We start from the raw sequence: 21,388 nt of genomic DNA, 5'->3' as shown, positions 1-21,388 counted from the left end.
TATCAGGGTGTAGTTTCAGTGTGGGTTTGGCAACATGGTACATGTTTCAGGCAACTTTGAAACCACCTCCCCGTCTGAGATACACAGCTGAGGAAGGCAGGAGAGCAAGCAGAAGGATCTTCTTCAAGGACCACCCTGACCAGGCCTGGCCCCTGAGCACTGATCCAGGAAGGTTTGAGACCTGTGCTGCTTCTGTTTCCTGCCCTCATGCTGCTGGGGTGGTCTCATGGCCAAAGAAAGACAAGAGGAAACGGAAGAGAAGTCAGAGATCTGCCAGGGAACCAGAAAGGAGCCTCAGGAAATGCTTTATCTAAAAATATGCCACTTCTGAAAGGAAAACGGTCATTAGAGGGTGTGAGAAGCCCCCGTGGTGAGGGAAGGCAAAACAGAGAGATTCATGAGGAGGCCAGTGGAACAACAGAGAGACCCATTACCCACCCACTTCCTGTGCGATCAGACAGGCGAGCAGACAAAATGACAACCCACAGACAGCACTCCAGGGGAAGTGTCTGAGGACAGCCGCAGAAGACGCAGCAGGGAGGTGGGAGGAGAAGAGACTGTTCCAGTTAATATTTTTCTCACTTCAGCTGGTCCTGCTACAGATCCAGCTAACACTTCCTGTGTGCTGACTACATGCCATTATCTCTTGCAAGTCTTCCAAGGACAGGGTGGGAGGAGTGGGCACCTGTAGGGTCAAGTGGCTTGTCCAAGGCCACACAGCTGCTAAGGGACAAAGACATGACTCCACCCTAGACTCCTTGACTCCTAACCTTACACAAAGTCCAGCAGACATAACAGCTCCAACAAGATCAAGAGGTCTGACCATGAAGATCAAGACCATTTCACTCCAACTTTCCAGGCACGTTACAAGGATTTTACATTCTTGTTTTCCAATTTAAATTCTTTTTAATTATTTACTCATGGGTGTGTGTGTTCACCTACGCGTGTCCGTCTATGTATGCAGATGTGTGCACATGGAACTCAAAAGAGTATTAAGTGTCAGTTCCCACCCATTCCTTCAAGGCAGCGTCTCTCCTTGAACCAGACATGTGAATTTTTTCTGCCAATCCGGAAGCCGGCAAGCCCGGTTATCCTCTTGTCTCCCCATTGCATGGATCTGGGGTTAACAAGGACACCCAGCCTGTTATGTGGCGGCTGGGATCCTCACTATCGCAGAGCAAATGTTCTCTACGCCTGAGCCCCAGGTTTTGCTTTCTTTTTCTGGTCTTGATTGAAGTCAATCTGGTAAAAGAAACTTGCTGGTTTTTACTAGTGACTGGTCAGCCCACACAGATTGGCTCCATAAGACAAGCTGGGAAGGTCTGCCCTTAAAGTGCTGATACAGCAAATGTGAAGCAAACAACACTGTGTCCGCTGGAATAGTCAGAGGCTGAAGCAGGAGACCTAGGGACCTTGGGTGGAGGGAGAGGAAGCAAGGATCCAGCCATTGGACAGTGAAGGGTCCATGTGGCTCTCGGTTGGCCTCTCCCACCCTCAGCGCTGGCAATCGATCAGCATTCTGTAGATGAGGAACCAAAGATGCCTTTACCTTGAGCTCAAATCCCACTCCTTTGACTCTGTAAGGGAGGCTAACACTTTCTGCCCTCTGAAGTTCTGATAATTGAGTCTCTGAAAATAAACTGACAGGAGACAGAACAAAACAAAGGCATACAGATTTCTATAAAACAAAGCGCCATCACAGCCAGGGAGGAACACCTCAAGGCCCAGTAAGATCTAGAAGGAAGCCAGCAAAAGCACTCTCCGAGTGAGAGAGGTGGTTAGAAGAGAAAAACAGATGTGGTCAGGATGACTGGACCCAGTCTGTCTGGGTGTGACTCCACCTCAGCCGCCTTGTCTCTGGTGACAGGCAGCCCCCATGATGAGGGAGGAATCATGACAAGTGCATCCTTCCTGGAAGGTCCAATCTAAAGGCAAATAAGGCATCAGGCAATATGGTTCAGTGAGTACAGGCGGCCAAGAATGCCAGCCTGAGTTCAATCCCCAGAACTTACTCGGTGGAAGGAGAAAACCAACTCTTGCCTGTTGTTCTCTGATATCTACACATATGAACTAACAGGTGGACCCAGACCATACACACACATACATACAACATACATACATGTAAAGGCAAATACTAAAATCACACACACACACACACACACACACACACACAATTGTGATAGGTAAGTTAGTTATACTAGTACACACCTACAATCCTAACAGAAATGAGGATGTGGCAGGAAGATTGTCAGATCAAGGCCAGCCTGGGCTAAATGGCAACTCTACAAAAGTGAGAGATCATGTATGGCATAGTCCTTATGCTCGACGTATTCTGCACACCCTCCCTCCTCACCACATCCCCTGAGCCCACTTCATATTCGAGATACTGGGCTGCAGCCAGTTCAGAGACCTGCTCAAGGCTTCAGCTCCGGAGCAGTGGACCCTGAACTCCTCTGAGCTGGCCCCTGGGCTCTCAGAGCCTCTGGCCATCCCTGAAACCTAGCTGAGAAGAAGCGAGCCGTGACTTTTAGACAGAGCTGGATGGGATGTTAAGGGAGACAACACAGTACTAGAGAGCTTCCCTTTCTGCTCAGTGTGGGCTAATATCCTACACTGCATACCATCCTCAAGGGTGTATACTTGACGGAAAGTCACGTAATCTCCTTTCTCCTGATGTCATTGATAGCTAGTTACGTTTTTCCTTCTGTGAAGGAGGCAGGTGGAGTCAGCTTCTTTCTTTACACAGCTGGGTAAACTGTACTGGGGATGGTGATTCACACAGAGCTACACGGTGGGGTCAGTCATCTATAATGTGGGCCTTGTTCTGCTGACTGTATTCCAAGAGACAGTGCCATGGACCACAGGAGGCCAAGGGACTTGCTCTTAGGCCCCCAGAAGCACCATTATTTCAGGGCCTTGTGGTGGAGACTCTGAAGCCATTTGGCTTATCTGAGCCTCAGTTTCCTCACCGATAAAACAAGGTGAGACCTCATTCCTCACAAAGCTCTCATCAAAATCGGGAAAATGGCTGTGTCTCCATGCTTAGGGAGCCGGAGGATGCTCTATCTGCCAGCTGTTGGCAGAGAACTCAGAGGAGTTTATTTGCTATGATACTTGTCTGATTCAGAAACAGATTACACTGATAGTCTATTTTTGGGAAGTTTCACTGTGCCCTATGACAACAACTGAGTTCATTGTAACCCAGTCTGCATGCCAGTTGGGGTAAACTGGTCTCCAAACCAGTCTAACTAACAGTGACTAACAGTGACGTCAGGCCGAGTTCCTGTTTAGGCAGTTTGGGCTGATCCCAATGACTGACATTATCCCCCTCAAGCTGTTTCTATCCACCATGTTTTCCTTCAGCTGCAGTCCACAGGCACTGGATGGTGAAGTCAGCAAGGTGCATATAGACTTCCTCTAGGACAGAGAGCATACCTGGCATCTCAGGTCTTTTTAAACAAAGTCCACCTTCTCTCTCCTGAAGTATATCTTCAATAGGGGAATGTTGTTTCTATAAGCCATGTTATAGGCAAAGAGAGAAGGGAAAGAAGGAAGGGGGTGTTTGGGGTGGGGTGCAGCCAGCTTCCTAGAAAGCCTAGAGCTTGTGCCAGAGGGCCAGGGTCTTGGGGACAAAATTAGAAAGGGCAGAGGAATGAACCCCAAAGACATTCTGTAGGCTGAAGACTTTTCTCTTATTCATTAATTTGTCTTTATCTCACAAAGTGACAACCTACCTCTTGGCATTTTCATGTCCACTTAATTTTTGTTGTTCTGCTCCCTCTCATCCCCATTGTACCACAGTGCTCCTCCAAGATTCCCTCTTATAGTTTGATATCATGTGTATACTACTGTTCTCCCATTTCCCCCTCTTAAAGCCTCTTTTCCCCCCATCTCATGGATCCCTTTTCTAGTTTCTTGTGCTCTAACCACACTTACTTGCATGCTTAATAATTAGAAGTTAAGATCCACATATGAGAGCAAACACTCAGTATTTATCTGTCTGAGTGTGGCTCAATATTTTCCAGGTCACTCATTTTCTTGTAAATATACGGTTTCATTTTATTTATACCTAAATAGAATTCTACTATGCATACCTCGTTTTCGTTATTTATCTATTGATACATCTAGACTGCTTCTATTTCCCAGCTATTGTGAACAGAGCAGCAATGAACATAGATCTACAAGTGTCTTTGTAGTAGGATGTACAGTAATGGCCAAACACATTTGAAAAAGTAGCTTCAATGGGAAATATTCAATGTCATCTTAAAGGGCACAAAAGTAACACAGGAAAATAAAAGGGTTAGAAAATCGTCACAGTGCTTCCCTTTTATGCTTATAACTGTCATGTCCCCCTACTCACCAAGACTGTTCTCTATTGGGCATCCCCACATAGAGAATCATCATGACGCTTCTCCCTCTGTGCTTATAGCTGCTGTGTTCCCCACCCATGTCTGTGATGAGATGCCTGATGAGAAGCAATTTAAAAGAGGATGGTTTTATTTGGACTTACAGCTTCAAGGGATAGAAAACAGCATGGTAGGGATAAAAAGGCATTGTGGGAAAAGCAAGCGGTAGCTGGTCATATGACATGCTGTTGCTAATTTCCCTTTATCCATTTGTATGGTACAGGATCCCAAGTAGGGGATGGTGTTACCTATAGTGGGCAAATCTTCCCACCTCAAATAATGTAATCATGATAGCCAGAGGCCCATCTTCCAGGTGATTCTAGATACTGCCAAGTTGACAATTAACACTAACTATACACTAACTATACAATCTCTTTTCTCCAATAAGGAACAGAGTTGCAGAACACTATGCAACCCGTCCAGGACTGCAGTTATAGTTCAGGGTTCAGAGCTCTGAGCTCATTCTAAGTCCCCAGCATACAGCTTTTCCCAATGAGCTTGCTTTCATCCTCCCTGTCATGCATTGCTAGAATTATTGTGTATCTTTGTGTCCCTCACTAAACTATAGTCTAGTGTCCAAAAATCATGCATGATTCTTAATGTCTTTGACAGCACTGAACTCTCAGGAAAGAAAGAAAGGAAGAAAGAAAGAAAGAAAGAAAGAAAGAAAGAAAGAAAGAAAGAAAGAATCCACCAGACTCATAAAGTTACAGTAACCTTTATAAACATTAGTTAGAAACCATATCAGCAAGAAACTGTGAAACATCAACCATGTACTCCATGTTCTGTGAGGCTCTAAGACCCCCATACTTGAGTTCAGGGTCCCCCGAAAATACCTACATTTCATGACTTCCTATTTTACAGCCTATAAGACCTGCCTTTTCCCAAGGGCTGATTTTTCCTGTCTTAGCAGCGTCTCTGCTCATTATTGCTTGGCAAACAATGTGATTTACGCACAAGAAACACACATTAGGATGCAATGTAGCTATTCCAGCTGCCATAACTACTAAATTGAATTGACTGGAAATCTACTGATAGCCCAACCTCTGGAGGAAAAAAAATCAGCCTGAAAATAGCTGGAGTAATAGTACTAGCGATGGCACCAGAAACAACTGTGCAAATATAGGAAAGGTGGCATCAGGCCTGTCACTTATTAATGGACAGAGTTCTGCAGTAAGATGGAGGGAGGCCCCTGGACTATGGAGCTGAACTGTCCAAACATAATTTCTAATAAATACTTCTGATTCTTCCCTTGTCTCCATCCTTTACTAAAGACAGGCAATTAACAGCGTTTGCAATATTACAAGCAAATGAAATTGGGTCTCTGCCCAGCCTGCCAACAAAAGACTTCTGCAGTAATAAAAATAATCAATTGGATTCTTCATTTTCTTCTGGGTCCATGTGATTTCCTTAACAATGTCAATGCAGATTGTAATTTTCAGGGGAGAAAAAAAAATAAATACTGCTTGCATGATGCATGAAAGTTCAGACCACAGAAATGTCATCTTCTCTTACAGAATTGTTTTCTTACAAAAGCACGTGTCTTGGGCAATTTCAATAGCCCTCAAGGCTGGTGCCCACATCATCTGTCTTAGACTGGCCTGCATTCCTTCCCCCTAAGAACATTCCGATGATTACTAAAGAAAGGTACAATTAGGGCTGGAAAACTGATGCCACACCACCCCCAACTTGGTCACTCACTTTCTAGACATTTAACCTGTGAGCATCTCTATAAATGGGGCAAACTAATGTGAAAGTGTTTAAAATCTAAGTTTCAAAGAAAGCAAGACAAAGCCGAGGGGTCTGAGCCAATGAATGAGCATCTCACTCTGAACCGGGCTCGTGGTCTCCACCAATTAAGTGTCACTTAAGCCTTAGTAAGCTGCCCTTCACTTTAATGCTCTCCTTCCTCCAGGCAAATCTTACCCATTTTTTGAAAGCTCTCATCAGTCTCTCTCTCTCTCTCTCTCTCTCTCTCTCTCTCTCTCTCTCCCCTCTCTCTCTCTCCTCCCTCCCCTCCCTCTCATCTGAGAAGCCTTTCTAGGACCATAGCCCATAGCACCTATGAAGGACCTGATTCCTGGACTTTTGACATTTCCTGTCTGTATGTCTCATTGAGATCTTGAGCCTCTGGGACTTTTACCACAGCTTCTCTTCTCAGAGAGGATTGCTTAGAGGCCAGATCAGATCTCAGGTTTCCTGGAGGCAATTCCGGGTCGATGATTCCTCGTAACACCCAGAGTTTTTGGTTAAGATGACTCTAGGGATGAGAGCTAGCTTAGTAGGTAATGGCTCCTTTTATCAAGTCCAATGTCCTGAGTTTGATACTGGGACACAGATGGTAGAAGAGAATCAACTTACCAAAGTTGTCCTCTGGCAGACACACACACACACACACACACACACACACACACACACACACACGCACGCACACACACACACACACACACACTAATTATTATTACTTTCATTAATTAATTAGTGATAATTTTAAAAGGAATTTTTTAGAACTAGAGAGAGGATTCGGTGATTAAGAGCACACATTGCTCTTGCAGAGAACTCAGGTTCAATTCCCAGCACAACACATGGAACTGTAACGAAAGCTCCAAGGGATGTGACACCTTATTCTGACCCCTTGGTCACCTAATATGCGGACAATGCACGTGCACATATGCAAGCCAAATACTCACACATAAGGTAACATGAATAAACATAATTTTAAAAGAATATTTTTAAAGACTAGAATCAATTCAAATGTCTATTAACCCCGGAACAGAGTAAATAGGATAGGATTCATTCATGTAGGAAATACCACGCAGCCTTTAGAAAGGATGAAATGTGTGTGTGTACACATATACAAATATATGCATGTGGAATCACTTCTAAATGAAAAATCTAGTAAGCGTGCCTGCTCGCACATAAGCAGTGTAGGGTGACGGGTGTGCATGTGCCTGAGTGTGCATGAAGTGTCCCTAGGACAAGAACAGTAGCTGGGTTAGGGAATAGGCAGAAGGCTGGAATAAGACACTGTGGGAGTCACTGTGTCATGTCCCCACCTGTATGAAATAAACTCATTAACAAGAACATTCATTAGCTCCCTCTTCTTTTCCTATACTAAATTTTAACTTCATTTCTTTTCATAAGGTAAACCATCCACATGCACACAATTATAAATAATACAAAATAGTATGTCATAAAAAGCCTCCTTCTTGGCCTTGTCTCCAGCCAGAGTCCCCACTTCAGAGGTAATCCGTGAGACCCCTTTGTTTCTTTTAAACATTGCTCATGCACTTAAATGTTCTTTTTAAAAAATAACCACTGTGAAACGAACAGGAGAGGCATCTCTGGCTTGCGCTGCTCTCTAGCTGTGGCCGACTTTGACAGAGTGCTCTCTGCAGGTGCAGGGCAGGGCAGAGCTGCCTTGGAGCCAAACAGACCCAATTCTGCACTAAGTCACCTAACCCCTGTGGGCCTTACCACTTCATTGGCCCTTACCACTTCCAAGTTTTTAGGTTGTTACCAAGGTAAAAAACAGATCACAAAAGGCTCGCCCAAAGCTTACTTAAGTGCTGGGGACCAGCCCTCTCTACCTTGGACACAGCCACCCTGAGAAGAGTTTCTGAAAACAGCAGGGCACCCCAAGACCTCTGGCTCACCCTGCAAGTCCCTCAGCGCACACCATATTTCTGAGGCAGCATTTCTGTCTACAGCCAGTGAACAACTTTCTGAGCTCAGAATCCAGGCTCTTTGCCAGCAGTGTTCCAGAGCCTTTCAAAGGGTCCAGGGTTAACCACAGGAAAGCTGAAGGCATCGATAGGCCTCTCTACTCTCACTGGACCTCCCTGAGGACTACCACTGGCACTCTGTAAATGTTTTGCTGGTAACTGGGGTTTACCATTACTGAAAGTTGGTGCAAACCCATAAGCTATGAAGTATTGCAAAATAGCCTTCTGCCTGTCAAATGCTGAGTTATAAAATCATAGAGTTCAAGACACGGCCATTAATATCAAAAGTCCCCATGTTGAACAGTAAAGTGGCAGCTAGACAGAGATGATCTGCAGGTTCCCTCAATGCCAGCAGGCTTGTGTCTCCCATACATGTATGTAAACATGCACACATGTATAAACATGTATATACACATAAGACATGCATGCACATACATAGAAACATATATCCACACACATACACATACTTGCACATATATACATGTATACAAACATACATAAATATGCACATGTTGGGTATGTGCAATACATGCATATACCTAAACAAATATATACATGTGTACATATAAGTGCATACACATTATCTGGGTGGCATGGATGAGGTCAGGAGATTCCTGCTCTTAGAAAAAAAAAAAGGGTATCCTGTGTCCCTCTCTTGTCTCTGTCTCATGTCTCCGTCACCACCTTATTAAGGGTTCAAGTTCCAATCCCCAAGTTTAACAACAAACAGATAGGAGAGAGCTGGTTCCCCGTCTGTTCTAGGTGTATCTAGGGTGGTGAAGAGCACAGCTGCTCTGGTAAGACCACATTAATTAAGTAAAAAATAAATTTCTGAGCAAGCTGTCCCAAATTAATTTTTCTCTGGTGAGTCCACTTTTCCCTTACTTAGTGTTGGTGATTTAAGAGCTCTGAGGAAGTGCTATAGAGGCAAGAAAACTAAGTATTTTCTAATTTATTCTCTGGGAAATTTATCTGCTAATCAAACATCCCAATAACTAACATTCCTAAAGGGGCATTTTGAAGTGACATCCCCAGCCATTCCACATTCCAGGTCTCTTCTTCGAGGTTCACTGTGGGGTGTGTGCGTGTGTGTGTGTGTGTGTGTGTGTGTGTGTGTGTGTGTGTGTGTGTGTGTGTGTGTGTTTGTTGTGTTTGTTTATATAAAACACAAGCTGTCAGGAATGCAGCTTTTCCCAAAAATCCCAGTGGGAATTTTAGGTGAATACCTAGTGGTGTCCCATTTCTCAAGAAAGCAGTCCATGAGCACAGGTCAGGAGCACAGGTCAGGAGCAGGATCTCCCTGCCTCTTGGCTGTCTTTTCAGCCATTGCTCTCCAGACATGGGCAGAACTAAGCATGCACACGGTCTGTCTCTGGAACCAGGTTTCACCAAGGCTGTCCCTTTTCAAAGTTGCTGCTCTCGGCTCATTCCATTCCCCTACTTCATCTCCATGGCTGATCCACCATGCTCTCCAACCTTGCTGGTGGGGTCAGCACTCAGTGACACTGAAGCATCAGTCCCCGTCCCCACGAGGTGCCTGACTAAGGCTGGTGAACTGGCTCAACCAGTAAAGTGCTTGCACATGAAGACCCCAGTTAAATCCCAGCACCAATGTAAAAAAGATAGACACGGCAGTGGGCTCAGGGCTGCGGCGGCAGAGACAGAGGGATCCCTGAGTTTGGCTGTCCAGCCAGCCTAGCTGAATCAATGTGTTCAGTGAGAGACCCTGTGTCAAAAATTAAAATGGGGAGTAACTGAGGAATGTGCCTGATGTCTACCTCTGACCTCCATATTATATAGAATCACATACCAAAAAAAAAAAAAAAAAAAAAAAAAGCTGAGTAAGTGTAGCAGAATGGATACCACACCCCGAGCAGAACAGTGCATACATAGTACTTACTAGGGGTCACAAATTCCCAGACCCATCCTCTTGGATGGATGATACTTTCTCCCTGTGGCATTAGCGGGGAAGTCGAGGCTCAGAGCGGGAAGTGACTTGCCAACAGTTCAGCAGCTGTCGCCGAGCACTCCAGCTCCACGCCCATGCTCTTGCCAATGGGCAACACTATCCCGAAGTGTGAGACTTCTAATTCAAGCCCGTCTCCTGCCGTGGGACAGATAGGCAGACTGAGGCTATGGAACACACCAACAAGTGGTGTTCACTGGAAAATGCGGATGGCCAGCAGGCGTTAACTCAACTCAGCAGGGAGGAAGTAGATTGCAAGCTGTAGTTCTGGGTGGGGAAGGTGTGAGATGTGTTCTGGGAACTGAGCAAGTCTCCTGTGACAGAAGGGTGAAGAGTGAGACCAGCCCAGCCACGAGCAGGGCTTTATACCCTGCAACGGGGCTACTTTAAGGTTGGATTTCCCAAAATAGAGGGAATCTGCTCCACTGGTGGGGCAGGAAAGGGTGATACCAGCTTTGAGTTACTCAGTCCTTTGGGCTTGGTATGGACTCGATAGGGCAGACCAGTAGGGAACAGAACCCAGAGGGGAGGCACAGTGCCTGTGGAGAGAGCCACGGTGGATAAAGGTGAACTCAAGAGAAAGCTGTCACATAGCACCTCTGCCCTACCTCATACATTCCTACAGGGTCCTACGTCCTCATCCACCACGATACTTCTGACAGCCCTTCTTCCTCTTCCCCAAAAGGCTTCCTTCAAGCAATAATCTCTGGCCGGCCATCTCTCTCTGCAGACACATGCCATGAACTGGTAGTGAGAACTTCTGTTGTCAATTTTCTTATTGGGACCTCACAGAAAATACATGTTCTTCCCCATTTTACAGATTATAGATCAGAGAAGTTCCCAAGATAGCCCAATTATCAAGAAGTGAGTGGGAAGCCCCAAGCATTTCACTGCTTCCTCCCAGGGGCATCAGAGTAAAAATGGGTGTGGCCTTGAGGTTTCTTCTTGAGACCTCGAGGTCACCTGCCATGTGGGTTAGAGTTAAAAACAGGAGGAGAAGGTAAGTTCCAAGGAGCATGCTTTTTGTGTGCACAGACATCAGCCAGGGTCCAGATGTGGACAGGAGGAACACCAGCCAATCTGCATGTACCTAACACACCCTTGTTCGTCTCTGGGATTTATCTAAACATCTCCCAACACAGGGTTTCAGTTTCCTCCCAGAAGCTCGACTATCCATAGCACAAACTACATGACTCTGTTTCCTTACTGAATCCATTTTACTTCTTCTCCTACAGCGACCGCACACAAACCCTCTTCTCTCCATGTGTCCCTCCCACTATTCGTACCCAAGATTCTGCCCAGCACTTCCTTCATCTCCCTTGGATTTTTCTAGAAAGACACCCCCTACTCCTAGGACTGGTCTGATCAGAGTATCCCCACCACACGTCCTCAGGTTGGATGTAGATGATTCTCCTGCTTTGCCTGCAACTGAAGTACCCTCTGATTTGTGGGACTTCAGGGCAGCCCCATACATGGTTCTTCACCACAGTTGCTTCTGCCTGCTGCAAGTCCAGCAAGGGTCCAATCTTCTCTGTACATTTCTCTCCTTTTGTTAATACAGATGCGACTCCTCCAGTGGAGGTGCTGTGCCTGGGGACTTTGTCTGGTGCAGGCTAGGTGTGCCATGGACATTAGAGGGAATGTGTGATATGAGCATAGACTGCAACTGAGTGGGAGAGAAAGGGCCAGGAAGAAGCCAGGCAGAGAGAGGGCACCATGCCAAGAAGCCCACATGTAATGCTCACGACCTGAGACCAGAAGCACCCCGGCCCATGGAAGCAGCTGTTTGCTTTCTTGTTGGTTTGATCTGCCCACGGAAGCTTGGAGGATGATGTAATGGTCCCTCCACAGATGCATTTCTCTTGAGAGAACTCAAGTTTAGGTGATTGACAAGCAAGTCCAGATGTGAGATGGATTACTGTTCAAATGACAGGAGGAGGGGGGAGCTGAATATGTCTGGTGTGGGGAGACACTTTCTATGCAATGCAATCTCTGAAGCTAGAGGGAAAGCTTTAGTTGGTGCTCCACGTTTGCAAGACGTTCAAAGTAGCTCTGATGGCGGAACCCAACTTTCGAGCTTCATGAATGGCACACAGTGTCCTAGACACCGGGTTCAGGTCCCAGATATACAGCTTGAAAACTAACAGCCTAACCTGGCAAGCCTTTGGTCCTCGTGTGTGAACGGGGATAATCTCTGTCCCGGAAGACATATTGTGAGGGTTAAATGAAGAGACGGTGTGCCTGGGTGGTGTGCTGGTACACAGTAAGTGCTCAATAAAGCAAATCTGGTATTTTTAGTGCTGGCAATGGTGTCGCTTTGGCACTGGAAGCTGTGTAGCCCATCTGGGCACTCCACCAGCTTTCTGAAGCTAAAGACAGTCCCTTATTAAGTAGCTTCCAGAAGGCTCGTTGTTGAAAGCTGACTGTCTCTTTGGTTCTTGCTTATCAGACTTATTATTTTCTATCTGATGGTCTTGCTCTGGAAGGTTCTGGCCCAAACAAGCTGTCTAATTATAACATTTGGAGAGCTCATGGCATCCGTCAGAAGCAGCTTTCTCAAGAGCTGGGACTGAAATAAATAGGCAATTAGCAGGTTTCGCTGGATCTTTTCCCCCACCCTTCCTTTAGTACCTCTAACACATTAAGTTTATCACAACTATTTTAAGGACATTCAGCTGAGGTACGAATGGGGTTAGTAGCAATCCTGTGTCTACCATGAATTCCTGCTACCAGCAGCCCTGTGGCCTAGGGCTGGTCTCTCCTCAATTCTGGCCGCAGTTTCCTTGAAAATATAATGTGAGGAAGTTAGGCCAATCAATCCCTAATGATCTTCATACTGAGGAATCAGATGGTTCTTAGAGGTCAGAAATCACACTGGGGCTGGTACCGAATTGCATGAAGGTGTCTTACCTTTACCTACTGTAATGTCTTACTCTCCTCTCTGTTGGTGTGAAAAAACAAAACACTCTGACCAAAAGCAGAGTGTTACTTGGGGAAGAAAAGGTTTACTTGGCTTGCACTTCCAGACCACAACCTATTATTGATAGAAGTCATCACAAGAATCCAAGGCAGAACATGGGAGGCGGTAACCATGGAGAAACGCTACTTACAGGCTCAGTCTTGGAGTAATGCTTAGCTAGCCCTTGTGCAGTCCAGCCCATATATCAAGGAATGGTGCTGCCCACAGAGGGTTGAGCCTTTGAGGCAACCATGATGGTCCCTCACAGACATATCCACAGACTGACCAGATAAAGACACTCAGTTGAGACTCTTGCTTTCTTTAGGTGATTTCTAGGCTATGTCCGGTTGACAGTTAATGCTAACCAGGACATTGTCATTCAGACACCAGCTATTTATTAAGCTCTTTGCAAGTGCTAGGTGCCATGCTGTGTGTTTGGAAAGTCCCTTGTGTCCACCCTGGCTCAGCAAACCTGTAGGAATGCCCTCACTTTTAATGTTAGCTTGCTACAAAGCACTTAGTCCCATGTTGGAATCTTACCCATCTTTGCCTGGAATCATTTGGGAATGTCACCTCCACAACATGCCCCATCCCCTGAAATATATCAGAGGAGCAAAAGTCATGGCTTGGGACCTCTGGCACAGAAGAACTGGTCTTGGGAGAGGAAGATGGATAGGAGTGGAAGCATGTTGGACTGTCCTTGTGTCTCCGTATCCAGGTTTATAGGAAAATGACTCCTACGGAGTAGTAAGTTGCTACTTTTCAATACTCCTCTTGTCAGCATGCAGGGACTGTGTCCAGGAGTATGTACCCCAGTGTCTTCTAACAACCTAGGGACACACTCCCTCTTACATGTCTGTGAGAAAGGAGCGAGATTTAGGAGTCCAGGTTCTACCATTTGAGAAGGAAACTCAGTCTTAATCTTTCATTTCTGATACTGTGGCCTTAATGGCTACTTGACAAAGCTGTTGAGAGGCTAAAGGCCTGGAAAGCAATAGAGATAATAGCTGTTTCTATTTTGGTCTTCAGTCACATGGCCATACAGAACTGACTATTCAAATAACCTGAAAAGACAGCCACCTACGTAATAGAAATTGAATACCAAAAAGTTTCACTTCTCAAAACTCTTATCACCATGCTCCAAAACTCAGCTGTTTATGATTATTGGGGAGGGAGGCCTTGTCGTCTTGTCATGGCCAGGAGATGGCCTCCTGAGGAGTTTTACCAGCTATGGCCCACTAGTATTATGAACAAAAACTATGTTCACTTGGCCCTTGACTTGACTCAGACTCTATAATATTAAATTCATTTTTCATTCCAAACCACTCTATGAGATAGGGTTTATGATCCCATGTATTAAAACAAGAAGACCAAGGCTCCCAGGGTTTAGGGAGCTTGCTAAAGGGCCACAAAGTCGGGACTTAAATAACGCAAGTTGGGTGGAGACGGTGAGAGCTCATGGGAACAGACCAGGGAGGAGGTACCTACAGGAGAGCTGTGTGTACACAGACTGGTTATCAGCCTCTAGCACTAGAACCTCCATCAGGAAAGGAAGAAAGAGAATTGACCACGTTCCTTTTGCAATGCAGTGGGCTCCACCCCATCCCCCAACCTGCAAGCATTGTGTATAGGGCTCTCCACTGCCACAAACACCACCCTGGCTTCTCTGAGAAGAGAACCAGCTCCAGCCACAGGATTAAACGCCCCTGTTGTCTCAACCCAGGAAAAAATGCAAGGTGCCCTCTCTCCAAACCCCGCCCCATTACACTCACAGCACTTGTATTTTTAGAAATTGTTTTGCCCTGAGAGTTTCACAACCTCTAATCTGTAGTTCTCTGAGAGAATATAAATTAAAACCCCAAAATGGAGTATGGAGACACGTTTCATCCCCTGTCGTCTCCTGCTCTCTGAACCCAGAGTCTTTAAGTAGGTGGAGCCCACGATCCGTCTCTCAAACAAGAAAGGAGAGGTGGTGAGGAGAGGCGGAACCTGATTACTTACGGCGGCGCTGATGAGTGCCTGCCAACCAGTTATTAAGGACAGGAGACACACTTGCAAAAATGTCAGGGCTCAGGAAGCCCGGAACTGGGGAAGTGTGGACCTGTAATTACAGCAGGTGGAAGGCTGACTGCAGCACCTGGGGAGCACGGGCGATCCCATTACACAGCCTTGCGAGCAGAGTTCACAGGGAATTGAATTTCCAGGTTGCTGCCTCAGAGTCGTTCTCAGATTTACCTCCCACACTGGGGGGTGAAGAAACAAAAGAACCCTCAAAAAAATCCAGGAAAGAAACTCAATGCTGATCCCCAGTCCCTGACAGTCAGGGCTGCAGGAAGGCAGGTATCCTGCTCCACAGACCTGCCCCAAGCTAGAAGCTCAGAGGCTGGCATTTCTGGGGGTTGGGGAGTGGGGGGTGATAGTGTCTGCCAAACACAAGAACACACAATGGTGTCATTGCCATTGAGCAGTAAAGGACAGCACTGTCCGTCCTCCGCCTGGGCCTGACTGAAGGCTGCTATCCTAAAAGAGCTGTCATACCGTGGGACTGTTGATCTGAGACAGCTCAGTGGTGCCTGAAATACCACCTTCCACAAGGTTCCAGTTGGTCTCTCCAGGACACTAACAGGCCCTGAGGCTGGGAGGGCTGTCTACCAATGCTTTCACGTGTGACACGGGGGAGAGCCATTGCTCTTGTCCTGCCTTTCTGACCTAGTTGGACACCTTCACCCCAGAAAGCAACAAGGCACCCATTGTTTAACATTCTCTGACCAAAGAAGTGAACTGCCCTCACCAAGTGTCCAAGTACTACCCAGATTCAGGCAGCAGGGAGAGGTGCCCCCAACACCTCCATCCAGAGGTGCCTCACCCCCTCCCCTGTGGCTTGGAGCCCATTTGGCCTAGTTATGCAAGGTCCTTGGCTCCTGCTTAGGAAGAGCACAGAGAAGGGTGTTTAAAACATAAACCAAGTTCTCCACTACTGACAGTGGGAAGCATATGCATCAGTATGATGTCACTACGTTCATTTATTATAACTAGGTATCACTATATGCTAATAAATACGGTATATAATAATATTACTGTTGCTATAATAAAACTACAATATGAGCATATTTTAAAATATTTGTTTTATTTGTGCGTGTGAGTATGTGCACACGCATGCAGGAGCCTGGGAGAAGGCAGCATCAGGTCTCCTGGAGCTAGAGTTACTGTAGGTTGTGGGCCACTAGATGGATGTGGGAGCTGGGAACTGAACTTGGGTCCTCTGCAAGAACAGCAAGCCCTCTTAGCCCCTGAGCTAATTCCACGATGCATAGTGTAGGTGTACTTTGAACTATAGTATCTAGCCTTTATTCTTACCACATGACTAGTCTGTGCTAAGCAGTAGCCCATTAAAACCTCAAATAAACATTAAGTGGCAGCTATAGCATTCAGTTTCGTTTGCAGGCTTTCCATCCTCAGAGCGGCCAGACCTCGACCCCGTTCTCTCAGTTCTGCAATTGTGGCCACCAAACCCACAAGTTAGTGGCAGAACCCAAAAGCCAGACTTAAAGCCTCGGCCAGGTTATCGGATCTGCACACAGTCCACCCAGCCCTCACTCTCAGCCTGGATTTCTCTCTGCGTGTTCTTTGGTTTATTTTATCAATTCTTCTTAAAACGCAAACTTCCCTCCTCCCTCTCAAGAAGAGGTTGAAGTGCAATCTGATGCCTGAGCAAAATCTATGACCGCCATCTTCTCCTGCGAGCAGCCATAGAGAACAGGAAGGATCCAGAACAAAAACCTACGCAAACAAACAAACCAAGGCAGCGCATCAGGGTTTCCCTCTCGTGCCCTCTCTGCTCTATGTGCTCACCCATCTCACTGACCCTGAACTTCCATGTCGTCAGAAAGCTGGCTGAGGAGACGGACCAGCAGGTAAAGAGGCTTGCTACCAAGCCTGAGCACCTACATGGTGGAAAGAAAGAATCCACTCTCAGAAGTTGCCGTGTAAGTGCCACACAGACTCCATGGCAACACACACACACACACACACACACACACACACACCCCAAATAGATATAATCACGGATCCTGGCAAGCAAAAGTCATTTGCTGTCAAGCCTGAGGGCCTGAGTTCAATCCACGGGACATACACAGTGGAAGGTAAGAAATTACTCCCATAAATCATCCTTTTGCCTCCATATATGCACCAAGTGTGAGAGCCCCTGCCCAAACAAGTAAGATGTCCCTTCTTAAATCTTTTGTTTTTCCTGAGAAAATGTTTTACTATGTAGCCTTGGCTAGCCTAGAACTCTTCATGTAGACCAAACTATTCTTATATTCACAGAGATTCTCTTACCTCTGCCTCCCAAGTGCTGGGATTAAAGGTGTGCACCACCATGCCTTGCGTAAAATATAACTTAAAGAACTGAAAAAGAAAACCGACTTCATAAACTCACTAAGTCTGTTTCCTACTTCCAACTCCTATGGTGTCTTAAAGGATGCTTCCTGCCCCAACCCCCACACGGACTCCCCTGTTCCTTCACTGCACCAAGTGTCCATAACCCTATCCATGACATTTTAGGAAAATAAACTTCCTATGAGCAAGTCAAGCTTTGTGTGACTAGCACGGTAGGGTTCTCCTGCCCACAGGGCCTCCATCTTGCGTCCTGTCTGCTTGCTTGGACTAGCACCTCTCATGGGGTTTTCAATGCTGCTGCTCAAATTTAACTCATTAAAACGATGCCTCAATATTGAGGCATCATGGGGAGAACTTAGGAAAGCAGACAAGAAGAAAAGTTCTGTATACACTTGATGTGTGCTCATGTCAGTCCAGCACGTGTACATCGGACTGTGTGGTTCTCTGTTCACACATTTCTATGCGTAGCTGTAGATAAATGTGACCACATAGAGTAAGTAGCTCCCTGGAGTTCTTTGCAGTGGCTTCATCGCCGCTGGATATGTCCCTTATAAGAGGCCCCTGGGGACGGTGATGGTCAATGGGAAGAGATGGAGTTCTCAAAGTGGAACTCTGTCCCCTAGAACAGCCCCAGGGTAGAAAGGTTTGGTGGGCAGAAGGGATGGCTGCCGGAGACCGCCATACCCCACACACCTCCTGGTTCAGATAGCCACCGCTTCACAACAAGCGGGCTCCAGATTTACGAGTTTAAAATGACAAACACATCTTCGCCTTTAAGTTCCCCAAGGGCAGCAACCTGGGAAGAGGTTAGTCAAGTGGATCTGGCTTGAGGTCTTTAAGAGCTTTCAAGGCTGCTGCATCTCTACTCATCTCAATGCTGGACCAAGACTAGAAAATCAGCCCGAGAGCTCATTCAGGGGATTGCTGGGAAGCTCGGGATCCTAACAGGCTGCAAATCCCTCTCCAGAGAACTGCTCATATGACAGCTGGCTTCCTCACAGGGAGACACACACACACACACACACACACACACACACACACACACACACACACACCACGAAAGAGAGGTGGGGAAGAGACAGACAGACAGACAGACAGACAGACAGACAAAAGAGAGAATCCCAAATGGAGAGTCCATTGTTCACAGCCTAGGCCACGGCATACCATCCATGCTACTATCTGCCATAGTCACACAATCCTGCACAATGTGGTACAGGCCATACAAGGTTATGTATTATAGACATAGTTAAATCCTGGCCTGGGGTTTCTACCCCGCCTTTGGTTATTGAGTTCCCAGATAAAACACACACACAATCTTTATATTTTTAGTAAGCCCTAAGCAGCACAATAGCAGCTGCCTACCTTCCGTGCTGTTAGAGTCTACTTTTCTATCAATAACCTCAAGTTATTACTTCCTATTTACTCTGTTCCATATGGGCTGCTCTAAACTCCAACTGGGCAGCCCTCAGGGCCACACTCTCTTGACCCTTAACCCATGGCAGCTTCTTCTTCCTCCTCTCCTACATGTTCTTCTTCTTCTCCTTCTCTGAACCCAAGCCTGAGAAACCTAAACCTCACGTATGTCTCCTCTGCCCAGCTAATAGCTGTTGCGTCTTTATTTACCAATAACTTGGGGCAGGGTCACTCAGCCTCTTATGTGGGGACTCTCTTGTCTCTGGGGCAACCAGTCTTGGGGGCCCCAAATCAGCATCAGATTACAAGTAGCATTAGGCCAACCTACTACAGCTGTAAACCTGGAAAGTGGGAGAGCCATCACCGAGGGTGTCTACTTCAGGAGGCAATAGAGCTCCGAGAAGTGTTTGGCTGGAGTATCCAGGCCAGATGCCTTTTGGCAGATCACCAAACCCAATGGGACTCAGTTCGAGGCTGTGGAAAATGAGCCTAATAGAGCTGTCAAGGTCCCACCATGTCTAGGGAGGCAACTGAACAAGGTGTAGCGTCCCACAGATGGACAGCTTCAGTGCTCTGATTGGTGGCACTAGCAACAGTGGCCCTCGGCTCTGCACGCTCCTCCCTTATTGAGCTCTGACTGATCCTCCTGTATAAATCATCCAGTGTGTGTTTCCAATTGCCAATACCAACTATCAGGTAATTGAGGGCTGCAAAAGATAGCTTGGACAGGACTTCTTTTCTTTACCCATCCGATAGAGCTGATTTATAATTAGCCTTTTCACCTGCATGCAAAACAAAGCCTCTGTTGTTCTTGCTAGTTCCTGCTCGGAGGTGATCTGGTCTTTGAATGTCTTCCCCTCAGATTTACTTAGCAGCCGGAGTTTCTCCATTTTAATAGACAATGCAAAAGTGTGCACCAGCCCAGTCTGCCAAGTAGCTCTGTCCTTGTGTCATTGAGTCCAGACAAGACCCTCCCTTCCAACAACCTTCTTCTGCCCTAAAGACCCTGAAAACCAGGCACTTAGGATGTGCTCAAAAGGGAAAGTGCTTGCCTCCCTGGGGTCCCCATAGTGCTGTTCAGACCAGAGCACTAGGCATGAAGTGTGGCTTTCACCCACATCTTCAGAGTGGCCTGAGCAGGTCACTCACTGCTCTGAGAAGGTCGTTTCTATTCGTGGTTCTACCAGGATCTCCTCTAATGAACTTTCCCTTACCTGTCCTACAGCTCCCTGCTATGGGAATAAAGTTTATGTAACTTTCTGTTTCTTTCTTCTGTGGGTCTTCTTTTCTTGTGATAACTGGCAGAACCATTAACGGTGGCTGCTGCACACTGGGCTGTGGGCTGTGGAACCACCAGGTCTAGTAAGGTAGCTTCCTCTGCATATCACAGCTAACACTTAGGAGTCACTCTGCCAGCCACTACTTGGCCTCCACTAAACCTTGGCTACAGCCCTAAGGTCACAGCCATCATTATCTCCATGTTACACATGGGGAAACTGAGGCTCAGAGAGGGTAGGTAAGTCAGCCAAGCCTCCCAGATTTGAACAGGAGAACAGACTTTCATGAGGCCAGGACGTCTTCCCCCATGAGCCATGCAGACTTACGGATCACATAACTAGCAGCTGTTACCTAGTCACCGATAGCAGGCTTCTGTCCTAGACGCTTGAAGCATATCGTGAAGCATAAACTGTCCTAGCCTTTCTAGAGTGTATCATCTAATAATATGTTATAGTAGACACACCCAAAATTCATTCAAGGACACTGGGAAAATAGCTCGATCCCTCTCAGTCAGGAAAGTGTTTTCCATACAAACAGAAGGTCCTGAGCTCAGATCACCAGCACCTACACAAGACCCAGGCTTGGGGACAAGTGTCTGCAAGTTAGCTCTGGGAAGTGGGGAAGGGCAAAGATAAGAACTCCTGGAGATGTTGGCTAGGCTGTCTAGTCAAAATGGTTCAGTCAAAGACCCTGTCTCCAAAAATAAGGTGCATTAGATAGATAGATAGATAGATAGATAGATAGATAGATAGATAGATAGATAGATAGACAGATGTTTTCTAAAATTAAAATAGTAGTAAGATAAGAGCAGCTAAAAAAGACAACTCTGGCCTCCACAAGCATGTACACACACATGCATGAATACAAACACAGAGAGAGAGAGAGAGAGAGAGAGAGAGAGAGAGAGAGAGAGAGATTCACACTAGCTCAATGCTTCCTCCATTCTCATTCTTCAAACAAAGGGGGTCGGGGGGTAGGGAACCTATGGAAGTCCAGTCAGCTGCTTCTGACCTCATAGCTCACTGCAGGAAAGAACAACCAGGGGCAGCCTGGGACCTTTTTGGGATTTCCATGCAGGTGACAGGTCACAGTCACTCTTTTTTTCTTTTTCTTTTTTTTTTTTTTTTTTTTTTTTTTTTTTTTTACCACTGAGCTAAATCCCAACCCCACAGTTCTTTTTTTTTTTTTTTTTTTTTTTTTTTCGAGCTGGGGACCCGAACCCCAGGGCCTTGCGCTTCCTAGG

The 21,388-nt window shown here is 46.3% G+C and overlaps 1 protein-coding gene across 1 annotated transcript in view; it reads left to right on the top strand.

Annotated features, from left to right (window-relative positions):
- The window catches only part of Lipc (lipase C, hepatic type), a 125,386-nt gene that overhangs the window by 39,288 nt on the left and 64,710 nt on the right, over positions 1 to 21,388 (top strand). The gene's annotated exons all lie outside the window — the stretch shown is intronic.

The sequence above is a fragment of the Rattus rattus genome, chromosome 8 (genome assembly GCF_011064425.1).
Source record: "Rattus rattus isolate New Zealand chromosome 8, Rrattus_CSIRO_v1, whole genome shotgun sequence".
Classification (NCBI taxonomy): domain Eukaryota; kingdom Metazoa; phylum Chordata; class Mammalia; order Rodentia; family Muridae; genus Rattus; species Rattus rattus.
Note: the sequence above shows the minus strand (reverse complement) of the source record. Positions and strands in the feature narration are given on the sequence as shown.